A 14,570-nucleotide genomic window follows, 5' to 3' on the forward strand; every position below is an offset into this window, starting at 1 on the left:
TCGTCCTCCAGCAGACTTGTCTCCATGGGTCGATTGCTCCCTCGGGCACCTTATGGCCGTTCTGCTGTGAATCAAAGGTTTTCGAATCGGACGAAAAACTGATAGTGATTTGTAACATTCAGGGCCACCTAATGACGATGGACCACACAAATTGCGTCCCGATTCAGTACATCGTCCTCCAGCCGACTTGACTCCATGGGTCTATTGCTGCCTCGGGCACCTTATGGCCGTTCTGCTGTGAGTCTAGATTATCGAATGGGACGAAAAACTGATAGTGAATTGTAACGTTCAGGGCCTCCTAATGACGATGGATCACTCAAATTGCGTCCCGATTCAATACATCGTCCTCCAGCAGACTTGTCTCCATGGGTCGATTGCTGCCTCGGGCACCTAATGGCCGTTCTGCTGTGAGTCAAAGATTTTCGAATCGGACGAAAAACTGATAGTGAATTGTAACATTCAGGGCCACCTAATGCCGATGGACCACGCAAATTGCGTCCCGATTCAATACATCGTCCTCCAGCCGAGTTGACTCCATGGGTCTATTGCTGCCTCGGGCACCTAATGGCCGTTCTGCTGTGAATCTAGATTATCGAATGGGACGAAAAACTGATAGTGAATTGTAACGTTCAGGGCCACCTAATGACGATGGATCACTCAAATTGCGTCCCGATTCAATACATCGTCCCCAGCCGACTTGTCTCCATGGGTCTATTGCTGCCTCGGGCACCTTATGGCTGTTCTGCTGTGAGTCAAAGATTTTCGAATCGGACGAAAAACTGATAGTGATTTGTAACATTCAGGGCAACCTAATGACGATGGACCACACAAATTGCGTCCCGATTCAGTACATCGTCCACTAGCCGACTTGACTCCATGGGACTATTGCTGCCTCGGGCACCTTATGGCCGTTCTGCTGTGAGTCTAGATTATAGAATGGGATGAAAAACTGATAGTGAATTGTAACGTTCAGGGCCACCTAATGACGATGGATCACTCAAATTGCGTCCCGATTCAATACATCGTCCTCCAGCAGACTTGTCTCCATGGGTCTATTGCTGCCTCGGGCACCTTATGGCAGGCCTGCTGTGACTCAAAGATTTTCGAATCGGACGAAAAACTGATAGTGAATTGTAACGTTCAGGGCCTCCTAATGACGATGGAACACTCAAATTCCGTCCCGATTCAATACATCGTCCTCCAGCAGACTTGTCTCCATGCGTCTATTGCTGCCTCGGGCACCTTATGGCCGTTCTGCTGTGAGTCAAAGATTTTCGAATAGGACGAAAAACTGATAGTGAATTGTAACGTTCAGGGCCACCTAATGACGATGGGTCACTCAAATTGCGTCCCGATTCAATAAATCGTCCTCCAGCCGACTTGACTCCATGGGTCTATTGCTGCCTCGGGCACCTTATGGCCGTTCTGCTGTGAGTCTAGATTATCGAATGGGACAAAAAACTGATAGTGAATTGTAACGTTCAGGGCCTCCTAAAGACGATGGATCACTCAAATTGCGTCCCGATTCAATACATCGTCCTCCAGCAGTCTTGTCTCCATGGGTCTATTGCTGCCTCGGGCACCTTATGGCCTTTCTGCTGTGAGTCTAGATTATCGAATGGGACGAAAAACTGATAGTGAATTGTAACGTTCAGGGCCACCTAATGACGATGGACCACGCAAATTGCGTCCCGATTCAATACATCGTCCTCCAGCCGACTTGACTCCATGGGTCTATTGCTGACTCGGGCACCTTATGGCCGTTCTGCTGTGAGTCTAGATTATCGAATGGGACGAAAAACTGATAGTGAATTGTAACGTTCAGGGCCTCCTAATGACGATGGAACACTCAAATTGCGTTCCGATTCAATACATCGTCCTCCAGCAGACTTGTCTCCATGGGTCGATTGCTGCCTCGGGCACCTAATGGCCGTTCTGCTGTGAGTCAAAGATTTTCGAATCGGTCGAAAAACTGATAGTGAATTGTAACATTCAGGGCCACCTAATGACGATGGACCACGCAAATTGCGTCCCGATTCAATACATCGTCCTCCAGCCGAGTTGACTCCATGGGTCTATTGCTGCCTCGGGCATCTTATGGCCGTTCTGCTGTGAATCTAGATAATCGAATGTGACGAAAAACTGATAGTGAATTGTAACGTTCAGAGCCACCTAATGACGATGGATCACTCAAATTGCGTCCCGATTCAATACATCGTCCCCAGCCGACTTGTCTCCATGGGTCTATTGCTGCCTCGGGCACCTTATGGCCGTTCTGCTTTGAGTCTAGATTATCGAATGGGACGAAAAACTGATAGTGAATTGTAACGTTCAGGGCCACCTAATGACGATGGATCACTCAAATTGCGTCCTGATTAAATATATCGTCCTCCATCAGACTTGACTTCATGGGTCTATTGCGGCCTCGGGCACCTTATGGCCGTTCTGCTGTGAGTCAAAGATTTTCGAATCGGACGAAAAACTGATAGTGAATTGTAACTTTCAGGGCCACCTAATGACGATGTATCACTCAAATTGCGTCCCGATTCAATACATCGTCCTCCAGCAGACTTGTCTCCATGGGTCGATTGCTCCCTCGGGCACCTTATGGCCGTTCTGCTGTGAGTCAAAGGTTTTCGAATCGGACGAAAAACTGATAGTGATTTGTAACATTCAGGGCCACCTAATGACGATGGACCACACAAATTGCGTCCCGATTCAGTACATCGTCCACTAGCCGACTTGACTCCATGGGACTATTGCTGCCTCGGGCACCTTATGGCCGTTCTGCTGTGAGTCTAGATTATAGAATGGGATGAAAAACTGATAGTGAATTGTAACGTTCAGGGCCACCTAATGACGATGGATCACTCAAATTGCGTCCCGATTCAATACATCGTCCTGCAGCAGACTTGTCTCCATGGGTCTATTGCTGCCTCGGGCACCTTATGGCAGGCCTGCTGTGACTCAAAGATTTTCGAATCGGACGAAAAACTGATAGTGAATTGTAACGTTGAGGGCCTCCTAATGACGATAGAACACTCAAATTGCGTCCCGATTCAATACATCGTCCTCCAGCAGACTTGTCTCCATGCGTCTATTGCTGCCTCGGGCACCTTATGGCCGTTCTGCTGTGAGTCAAAGATTTTCGAATCGGACGAAAAACTGATAGTGAATTGTAACGTTCAGGGCCACCTAATGACGATGGATCACTCAAATTGCGTCCCGATTCAATACATCGTCCTCCAGCCGACTTGACTCCATGGGTCTATTGCTGCCTCGGGCACCTTATGGCCGTTCTGCTGTGAGTCTAGATTATCGAATGGGAAAAAAAACTGATAGTGAATTGTAACGTTCAGGGCCTCCTAATGACGATGGATCACTCAAATTGCGTCCCGATTCAATACATCGTCCTCCAGCAGACTTGTCTCCATGGGTCTATTGCTGCCTCGGGCACCTTATGGCCGTTCTGCTGTGAGTCTAGATTATCGAATGGGACGAAAAACTGATAGTGAATTGTAACGTTCAGGGCCACCTAATGACGATGGACCACGCAAATTGCGTCCCGATTCAATACATCGTCCTCCAGCCGACTTGACTCCATGGGTCTATTGCTGACTCGGGCACCTTATGGCCGTTCTGCTGTGAGTCTAGATTATCGAATGGGACGAAAAACTGATAGTGAATTGTAACGTTCAGGGCCTCCTAATGACGATGGATCACTCAAATTGCGTCCCGATTCAATACATCGTCCTCCAGCTGACTTGACTCCATGGGTCTATTGCTGCCTCGGGCACCTTATGGCCGTTCTGCTGTGAGTCTAGATTATCGAATGGGACGAAAAACTGATAGTGAATTGTAACGTTCAGGGCCTCCTAATGACGATGGACCACTCAAATTGCGTTCCGATTCAATACATCGTCCTCCAGCAGACTTGTCTCTATGGGTCGATTGCTGCCTCGGGCACCTAATGGCCGTTCTGCTGTGAGTCAAAGATTTTCGAATCGGTCGAAAAACTGATAGTGAATTGTAACATTCAGGGCCACCTAATGACGATGGACCACGCAAATTGCGTCCCGATTCAATACATCGTCCTCCAGCCGAGTTGACTCCTTGGGTCTATTGCTGCCTCGGGCACCTTATGGCCGTTCTGCTGTGAATCTAGATTATCGAATGTGACGAAAAACTGATAGTGAATTGTAACGTTCAGAGCCACCTAATGACGATGGATCACTCAAATTGCGTCCCGATTCAATACATCGTCCCCAGCCGACTTGTCTCCATGGGTCTATTGCTGCCTCGGGCACCTTATGGCCGTTCTGCTTTGAGTCTAGATTATCGAATGGGACGAAAAACTGATAGTGAATTGTAACGTTCAGGGCCACCTAATGACGATGGATCACTCAAATTGCGTCCTGATTCAATACATCGTCCTCCAGCAGACTTGACTTCATGGGTCTATTGCGGCCTCGGGCACCTTATGGCCGTTCTGCTGTGAGTCAAAGATTTTCGAATCGGACGAAAAACTGATAGTGAATTGTAACTTTCAGCCACCTAATGACGATGTATCACTCAAATTGCGTCCCGATTCAATACATCGTCCTCCAGCAGACTTGTCTCCATGGGTCGATTGCTCCCTCGGGCACCTTATGGCCGTTCTGCTGTGAGTCAAAGATTTTCGAATCGGACGAAAAACTGATAGTGATTTGTAACATTCAGGGCCACCTAATGACGATGGACCACACAAATTGCGTCCCGATTCAGTACATCGTCCACTAGCCGACTTGACTCCATGGGACTATTGCTGCCTCGGGCACCTTATGGCCGTTCTGCTGTGAGTCTAGATTATAGAATGGGATGAAAAACTGATAGTGAATTGTAACGTTCAGGGCCACCTAATGACGATGGATCACTCAAATTGCGTCCCGATTCAATACATCGTCCTCCAGCAGACTTGTCTCCATGGGTCTATTGCTGCCTCGGGCACCTTATGGCAGGCCTGCTGTGACTCAAAGATTTTCGAATCGGACGAAAAACTGATAGTGAATTGTAACGTTCAGGGCCACCTAATGACGATGGATCACTCAAATTGCGTCCCGATTCAATACATCGTCCTCCAGCCGATTTGACTCCATGGGTCTATTGCTGCCTCGGGCACCTTATGGCCGTTCTGCTGTGAGTCTAGATTATCGAATGGGACAAAAAACTGATAGTGAATTGTAACGTTCAGGGCCTCCTAATGACGATGGATCACTCAAATTGCGTCCCGATTCAATACATCGTCCTCCAGCCGACTTGACTCCATGGGTCTATTGCTGCCTCGGACACCTTATGGCAGGCCTGCTGTGACTCAAAGATTTTCGAATCGGACGAAAAACTGATAGTGAATTGTAACGTTCAGGGCCTCCTAATGACGATGGATCACTCAAATTGCGTCCCTATACAATACATCGTCCTCCAGCCGACTTGACTCCATGGGTCTATTGCTGCCTCGGGCACCTTATGGCCGTTCTGCTGTGAGTCTAGATTATCGAATGGGACGAAAAACTGATAGTGAATTGTAACGTTCAGGGCCTCCTAATGACGATGGATCACTCAAATTGCGTCCCGATTCAATACATCGTCCTCCAGCAGACTTGTCTCCATGGGTCGATTGCTGCCTCGGGCACCTAATGGCCGTTCTGCTGTGAGTCAAAGATTTTCGAATCGGACGAAAGACTGATAGTGAATTGTAACATTCAGGGCCACCTAATGCCGATGGACCACGCAAATTGCGTCCCGATTCAATACATCGTCCTCCAGCCGAGTTGACTCCATGGGTCTATTGCTGCCTCGGGCACCTAATGGCCGTTCTGCTGTGAATCTAGATTATCGAATGGGACGAAAAACTGATAGTGAATTGTAACGTTCAGGGCCACCTAATGACGATGGATCACTCAAATTGCGTCCCGATTCAATACATCGTCCCCAGCCGACTTGTCTCCATGGGTCTATTGCTGCCTCGGGCACCTTATGGCTGTTCTGCTGTGAGTCAAAGATTTTCGAATCGGACGAAAAACTGATAGTGATTTGTAACATTCAGGGCAACCTAATGACGATGGACCACACAAATTGCGTCCCGATTCAGTACATCGTCCACTAGCCGACTTGACTCCATGGGACTATTGCTGCCTCGGGCACCTTATGGCCGTTCTGCTGTGAGTCTAGATTATAGAATGGGATGAAAAACTGATAGTGAATTGTAACGTTCAGGGCCACCTAATGACGATGGATCACTCAAATTGCGTCCCGATTCAATACATCGTCCTCCAGCAGACTTGTCTCCATGGGTCTATTGCTGCCTCGGGCACCTTATGGCAGGCCTGCTGTGACTCAAAGATTTTCGAATCGGACGAAAAACTGATAGTGAATTGTAACGTTCAGGGCCTCCTAATGACGATGGAACACTCAAATTCCGTCCCGATTCAATACATCGTCCTCCAGCAGACTTGTCTCCATGCGTCTATTGCTGCCTCGGGCACCTTATGGCCGTTCTGCTGTGAGTCAAAGATTTTCGAATAGGACGAAAAACTGATAGTGAATTGTAACGTTCAGGGCCACCTAATGACGATGGGTCACTCAAATTGCGTCCCGATTCAATAAATCGTCCTCCAGCCGACTTGACTCCATGGGTCTATTGCTGCCTCGGGCACCTTATGGCCGTTCTGCTGTGAGTCTAGATTATCGAATGGGACAAAAAACTGATAGTGAATTGTAACGTTCAGGGCCTCCTAAAGACGATGGATCACTCAAATTGCGTCCCGATTCAATACATCGTCCTCCAGCAGTCTTGTCTCCATGGGTCTATTGCTGCCTCGGGCACCTTATGGCCTTTCTGCTGTGAGTCTAGATTATCGAATGGGACGAAAAACTGATAGTGAATTGTAACGTTCAGGGCCACCTAATGACGATGCACCACGCAAATTGCGTCCCGATTCAATACATCGTCCTCCAGCCGACTTGACTCCATGGGTCTATTGCTGACTCGGGCACCTTATGGCCGTTCTGCTGTGAGTCTAGATTATCGAATGGGACGAAAAACTGATAGTGAATTGTAACGTTCAGGGCCTCCTAATGATGATGGAACACTCAAATTGCGTTCCGATTCAATACATCGTCCTCCAGCAGACTTGTCTCCATGGGTCGATTGCTGCCTCGGGCACCTAATGGCCGTTCTGCTGTGAGTCAAAGATTTTCGAATCGGTCGAAAAACTGATAGTGAATTGTAACATTCAGGGCCACCTAATGACGATGGACCACGCAAATTGCGTCCCGATTCAATACATCGTCCTCCAGCCGAGTTGACTCCATGGGTCTATTGCTGCCTCGGGCACCTTATGGCCGTTCTGCTGTGAATCTAGATAATCGAATGTGACGAAAAACTGATAGTGAATTGTAACGTTCAGAGCCACCTAATGACGATGGATCACTCAAATTGCGTCCCGATTCAATACATCGTCCCCAGCCGACTTGTCTCCATGGGTCTATTGCTGCCTCGGGCACCTTATGGCCGTTCTGCTTTGAGTCTAGATTATCGAATGGGACGAAAAACTGATAGTGAATTGTAACGTTCAGGGCCACCTAATGACGATGGATCACTCAAATTGCGTCCTGATTAAATACATCGTCCTCCATCAGACTTGACTTCATGGGTCTATTGCGGCCTCGGGCACCTTATGGCCGTTCTGCTGTGAGTCAAAGATTTTCGAATCGGACGAAAAACTGATAGTGAATTGTAACTTTCAGGGCCACCTAATGACGATGTATCACTCAAATTGCGTCCCGATTCAATACATCGTCCTCCAGCAGACTTGTCTCCATGGGTCGATTGCTCCCTCGGGCACCTTATGGCCGTTCTGCTGTGAGTCAAAGGTTTTCGAATCGGACGAAAAACTGATAGTGATTTGTAACATTCAGGGCCACCTAATGACGATGGACCACACAAATTGCGTCCCGATTCAGTACATCGTCCACTAGCCGACTTGACTCCATGGGACTATTGCTGCCTCGGGCACCTTATGGCCGTTCTGCTGTGAGTCTAGATTATAGAATGGGATGAAAAACTGATAGTGAATTGTAACGTTCAGGGCCACCTAATGACGATGGATCACTCAAATTGCGTCCCGATTCAATACATCGTCCTGCAGCAGACTTGTCTCCATGGGTCTATTGCTGCCTCGGGCACCTTATGGCAGGCCTGCTGTGACTCAAAGATTTTCGAATCGGACGAAAAACTGATAGTGAATTGTAACGTTGAGGGCCTCCTAATGACGATAGAACACTCAAATTGCGTCCCGATTCAATACATCGTCCTCCAGCAGACTTGTCTCCATGCGTCTATTGCTGCCTCGGGCACCTTATGGCCGTTCTGCTGTGAGTCAAAGATTTTCGAATCGGACGAAAAACTGATAGTGAATTGTAACGTTCAGGGCCACCTAATGACGATGGATCACTCAAATTGCGTCCCGATTCAATACATCGTCCTCCAGCCGATTTGACTCCATGGGTCTATTGCTGCCTCGGGCACCTTATGGCCGTTCTGCTGTGAGTCTAGATTATCGAATGGGACAAAAAACTGATAGTGAATTGTAACGTTCAGGGCCTCCTAATGACGATGGATCACTCAAATTGCGTCCCGATTCAATACATCGTCCTCCAGCAGACTTGTCTCCAAGGGTCTATTGCTGCCTCGGGCACCTTATGGCCGTTCTGCTGTGAGTCTAGATTATCGAATGGGACGAAAAACTGATAGTGAATTGTAACGTTCAGGGCCACCTAATGACGATGGACCACGCAAATTGCGTCCCGATTCAATACATCGTCCTCCAGCCGACTTGACTCCATGGGTCAATTGCTGACTCGGGCACCTTATGGCCGTTCTGCTGTGAGTCTAGATTATTGAATGGGACGAAAAACTGATAGTGAATTGTAACGTTCAGGGCCTCCTAATGACGATGAATCACTCAAATTGCGTCCCTATACAATACATCGTCCTCCAGCCGACTTGACTCCATGGGTCTATTGCTGCCTCTGGCACCTTATGGCCGTTCTGCTGTGAGTCAAAGATTTTCGAATCGGACGAAAAACTGATAGTGAATTGTAACTTTCAGGGCCACCTAATGACGATGGATCACTCAAATTGCGTCCCGATTCAATACATCGTCCTCCAGCAGACTTGTCTCCATGGGTCGATTGCTGCCTCGGGCACCTTATGGCCGTTCTGCTGTGAGTCAAAGATTTTCGAATCGGACGAAAAACTGATAGTGAATTGTAACGTTCAGGGCCACCTAATGACGATGTATCACTCAAATTGCGTCCCGATACAATACATCGTCCTCCAGCAGACTTGTCTCCATGGGTCTATTGCTGCCTCGGGCACCTTATGGCAGGCCTGCTGTGACTCAAAGATTTTCGAATCGGACGAAAAACTGATAGTGAATTGTAACGTTCAGGGCCTCCTAATGACGATGGAACACTCAAATTCCGTCCCGATTCAATACATCGTCCTCCAGCAGACTTGTCTCCATGCGTCTATTGCTGCCTCGGGCACCTTATGGCCGTTCTGCTGTGAGTCAAAGATTTTCGAATCGGACGAAAAACTGATAGTGAATTGTAACGTTCAGTGCCACCTAATGACGATGGATCACTCAAATTGCGTCCCGATTCAATACATCGTCCTCCAGCCGACTTGACTCCATGGGTCTATTGCTGCCTCGGGCACCTTATGGCCGTTCTGCTGTGAGTCTAGATTATCGAATGGGACGAAAAACTGATAGTGAATTGTAACGTTCAGGGCCTCCTAATGACGATGGATCACTCAAATTGCGTCCCGATTCAATACATCGTCCTCCAGCAGACTTGTCTCCATGGGTCGATTGCTGCCTCGGGCACCTAATGGCTGTTCTGCTGTGAGTCAAAGATTTTCGAATCGGACGAAAAACTGATAGTGAATTGTAACATTCAGGGCCACCTAATGCCGATGGACCACGCAAATTGCGTCCCGATTCAATACATCGTCCTCCAGCCGAGTTGACTCCATGGGTCTATTGCTGCTTCGGGCACCTAATGGCCGTTCTGCTGTGAATCTAGATTATCGAATGGGACGAAAAACTGATAGTGAATTGTAACGTTCAGGGTCACCTAATGCCGATGGATCACTCAAATTGCGTCCCGATTCAATACATCGTCCCCAGCTGACTTGTCGCCATGGGTCTATTGCTGCCTCGGGCACCTTATGGCTGTTCTGCTGTGAGTCAAAGATTTTCGAATCGGACGAAAAACTGATAGTGATTTGTAACATTCAGGGCCACCTAATGACGATGGACCACACAAATTGCGTCCCGATTCAGTTCATCGTCCACTAGCCGACTTGACTCCATGGGACTATTGCTGCCTCGGGCACCTTATGGCCGTTCTGCTGTGAGTCTAGATTATAGAATGGGATGAAAAAATGATAGTGAATTGTAACGTTCAGGGCCACCTAATGACGATGGATCACTCAAATTGCGTCCCGATTCAATACATCGTCCTCCAGCAGACTTGTCTCCATGGGTCTATTGCTGCCTCGGGCACCTTATGGCAGGCCTGCTGTGACTCAAAGATTTTCGAATCGGACGAAAAACTGATAGTGAATTGTAACGTTCAGGGCCTCCTAATGACGATGGAACACTCAAATTCCGTCCCGATTCAATACATCGTCCTCCAGCAGACTTGTCACCATGCGTCTATTGCTGCCTCGGGCACCTTATGGCCGTTCTGCTGTGAGTCAAAGATTTTCGAATCGGACGAAAAACTAATAGTGAATTGTAACGTTCAGGGCCACCTAATGACGATGGATCACTCAAATTGCGTCCCGATTCAATACATCGTCCTCCAGCCGACTTGACTCCATGGGTCTATTGCTGCCTCGGGCACCTTATGGCCGTTCTGCTGTGAGTCTAGATTATCGAATGGGACAAAAAACTGATAGTGAATTGTAACGTTCAGGGCCTCCTAATGACGATGGATCACTCAAATTGCGTCCCGATTCAATACATCGTCCTCCAGCAGACTTGTCTCCATGGGTCTATTGCTGCCTCGGGCACCTTATGGCCGTTCTGCTGTGAGTCTAGATTATCGAATGGGACGAAAAACTGATAGTGAATTGTAACGTTCAGGGCCACCTAATGACGATGGACCACGCAAATTGCTTCCCGATTCAATACATCGTCCTCCAGCCGACTTGACTCCATGGGTCTATTGCTGACTCGGGCACCTTATGGCCGTTCTGCTGTGAGTCTAGATTATCGAATGGGACGAAAAACTGATAGTGAATTGTAACGTTCAGGGCCTCCTAATGACGATGGATCACTCAAATTGCGTCCCTATACAATACATCGTCCTCCAGCTGACTTGACTCCATGGGTCTATTGCTGCCTCGGGCACCTTATGGCCGTTCTGCTGTGAGTCTAGATTATCGAATGGGACGAAAAACTGATAGTGAATTGTAACGTTCAGGGCCTCCTAATGACGATGGACCACTCAAATTGCGTTCCGATTCAATACATCGTCCTCCAGCAGACTTGTCTCTATGGGTCGATTGCTGCCTCGGGCACCTAATTGCCGTTCTGCTGTGAGTCAAAGATTTTCGAATCGGTCGAAAAACTGATAGTGAATTGTAACATTCAGGGCCACCTAATGACGATGGACCACGCAAATTGCGTCCCGATTCAATACATCGTCCTCCAGCCGAGTTGACTCCATGGGTCTATTGCTGCCTCGGGCACCTTATGGCCGTTCTGCTGTGAATCTAGATTATCGAATGTGACGAAAAACTGATAGTGAATTGTAACGTTCAGAGCCACCTAATGACGATGGATCACTCAAATTGCGTCCCGATTCAATACATCGTCCCCAGCCGACTTGTCTCCATGGGTCTATTGCTGCCTCGGGCACCTTATGGCCGTTCTGCTTTGAGTCTAGATTATCGAATGGGACGAAAAACTGATAGTGAATTGTAACGTTCAGGGCCACCTAATGACGATGGATCACTCAAATTGCGTCCTGATTCAATACATCGTCCTCCAGCAGACTTGACTTCATGGGTCTATTGCGGCCTCGGGCACCTTATGGCCGTTCTGCTGTGAGTCAAAGATTTTCGAATCGGACGAAAAACTGATAGTGAATTGTAACTTTCAGCCACCTAATGACGATGTATCACTCAAATTGCGTCCCGATTCAATACATCGTCCTCCAGCAGACTTGTCTCCATGGGTCGATTGCTCCCTCGGGCACCTTATGGCCGTTCTGCTGTGAGTAAAAGATTTTCGAATCGGACGAAAAACTGATAGTGATTTGTAACATTCAGGGCCACCTAATGACGATGGACCACACAAATTGCGTCCCGATTCAGTACATCGTCCACTAGCCGACTTGACTCCATGGGACTATTGCTGCCTCGGGCACCTTATGGCCGTTCTGCTGTGAGTCTAGATTATAGAATGGGATGAAAAACTGATAGTGAATTGTAACGTTCAGGGCCACCTAATGACGATGGATCACTCAAATTGCGTCCCGATTCAATACATCGTCCTCCAGCAGACTTGTCTCCATGGGTCTATTGCTGCCTCGGGCACCTTATGGCAGGCCTGCTGTGACTCAAAGATTTTCGAATCGGACGAAAAACTGATAGTGAATTGTAACGTTCAGGGCCTCCTAATGACGATAGAACACTCAAATTGCGACCCGATTCAATACATCGTCCTCCAGCAGACTTGTCTCCATGCGTCTATTGCTGCCTCGGGCACCTTATGGCCGTTCTGCTGTGAGTCAAAGATTTTCGAATCGGACGAAAAACTGATAGTGAATTGTAACGTTCAGGGCCACCTAATGACGATGGATCACTCAAATTGCGTCCCGATTCAATACATCGTCCTCCAGCCGATTTGACTCCATGGGTCTATTGCTGCCTCGGGCACCTTATGGCCGTTCTGCTGTGAGTCTAGATTATCGAATGGGACAAAAAACTGATTGTGAATTGTAACGTTCAGGGCCTCCTAATGACGATGGATCACTCAAATTGCGTCCCGATTCAATACATCGTCCTCCAGCAGACTTGTCTCCATGGGTCTATTGCTGCCTCGGGCACCTTATGGCCGTTCTGCTGTGAGTCTAGATTATCGAATGGGACGAAAAACTGATAGTGAATTGTAACGTTCAGGGCCACCTAATGACGATGGACCACGCAAATTGCGTCCCGATTCAATACATCGTCCTCCAGCCGACTTGACTCCATGGGTCAATTGCTGACTCGGGCACCTTATGGCCGTTCTGCTGTGAGTCTAGATTATTGAATGGGACGAAAAACTGATAGTGAATTGTAACGTTCAGGGCCTCCTAATGACGATAAATCACTCAAATTGCGTCCCTATACAATACATCGTCCTCCAGCCGACTTGACTCCATGGGTCTATTGCTGCCTCGGGCACCTTATGGCAGGCCTGCTGTGACTCAAAGATTTTCGAATCGGACGAAAAACTGATAGTGAATTGTAACGTTCAGGGCCTCCTAATGACGATGGAACACTCAAATTCCGTCCCGATTCAATACATCGTCCTCCAGCAGACTTGTCTCCATGCGTCTATTGCTGCCTCGGGCACCTTATGGCCGTTCTGCTGTGAGTCAAAGATTTTCGAATCGGACGAAAAACTGATAGTGAATTGTAACGTTCAGGGCCACCTAATGACGATGGATCATTCAAATTGCGTCCCGATTCAATACATCGTCCTCCAGCCGACTTGACTCCATGGGTCTATTGCTGCCTCGGGCACCTTATGGCCGTTCTGCTGTGAGTCTAGATTATCGAAAGGGACGAAAAACTGATAGTGAATTGTAACGTTCAGGGCCACCTAATGGCGATGGATCACTCAAATTGCGTCCCGATTCAATACATCGTCCTCCAGCCGACTTGACTCCATGGGTCTATTGCTGCCTCGGGCACCTTATGGCCGTTCTGCTGTGAGTCTAGATTATCGAATGGGACGAAAAACTGATAGTGAATTGTAACGTTCAGGGCCTCCTAATGACGATGGATCACTCAAATTGCGTCCCTATACAATACATCGTCCTCCAGCCGACTTGACTCCATGGGTCTATTGCTGCCTCGGGCACCTTATGGCCGTTCTGCTGTGAGTCTAGATTATCGAATGGGACGAAAAACTGATAGTGAATTGTAACGTTCAGGGCCTCCTAATGACGATGGATCACTCAAATTGCGTCCCGATTCAATACATCGTCCTCCAGCAGACTTGTCTCCATGGGTCGATTGCTGCCTCGGGCACCTAATGGCCGTTCTGCTGTGAGTCAAAGATTTTCGAATCGGACGAAAAACTGATAGTGAATTGTAACATTCAGGGCCACCTAATGCCGATGGACCACGCAAATTGCGTCCCGATTCAATACATCGTCCTCCAGCCGAGTTGACTCCATGGGTCTATTGCTGCCTCGGGCACCTAATGGCCGTTCTGCTGTGAATCTAGATTATCGAATGGGAC

The sequence above is a fragment of the Schistocerca cancellata genome, unplaced genomic scaffold (assembly GCF_023864275.1).
Source record: "Schistocerca cancellata isolate TAMUIC-IGC-003103 unplaced genomic scaffold, iqSchCanc2.1 HiC_scaffold_1144, whole genome shotgun sequence".
NCBI classification, from domain to species: Eukaryota; Metazoa; Arthropoda; class Insecta; order Orthoptera; family Acrididae; genus Schistocerca; species Schistocerca cancellata.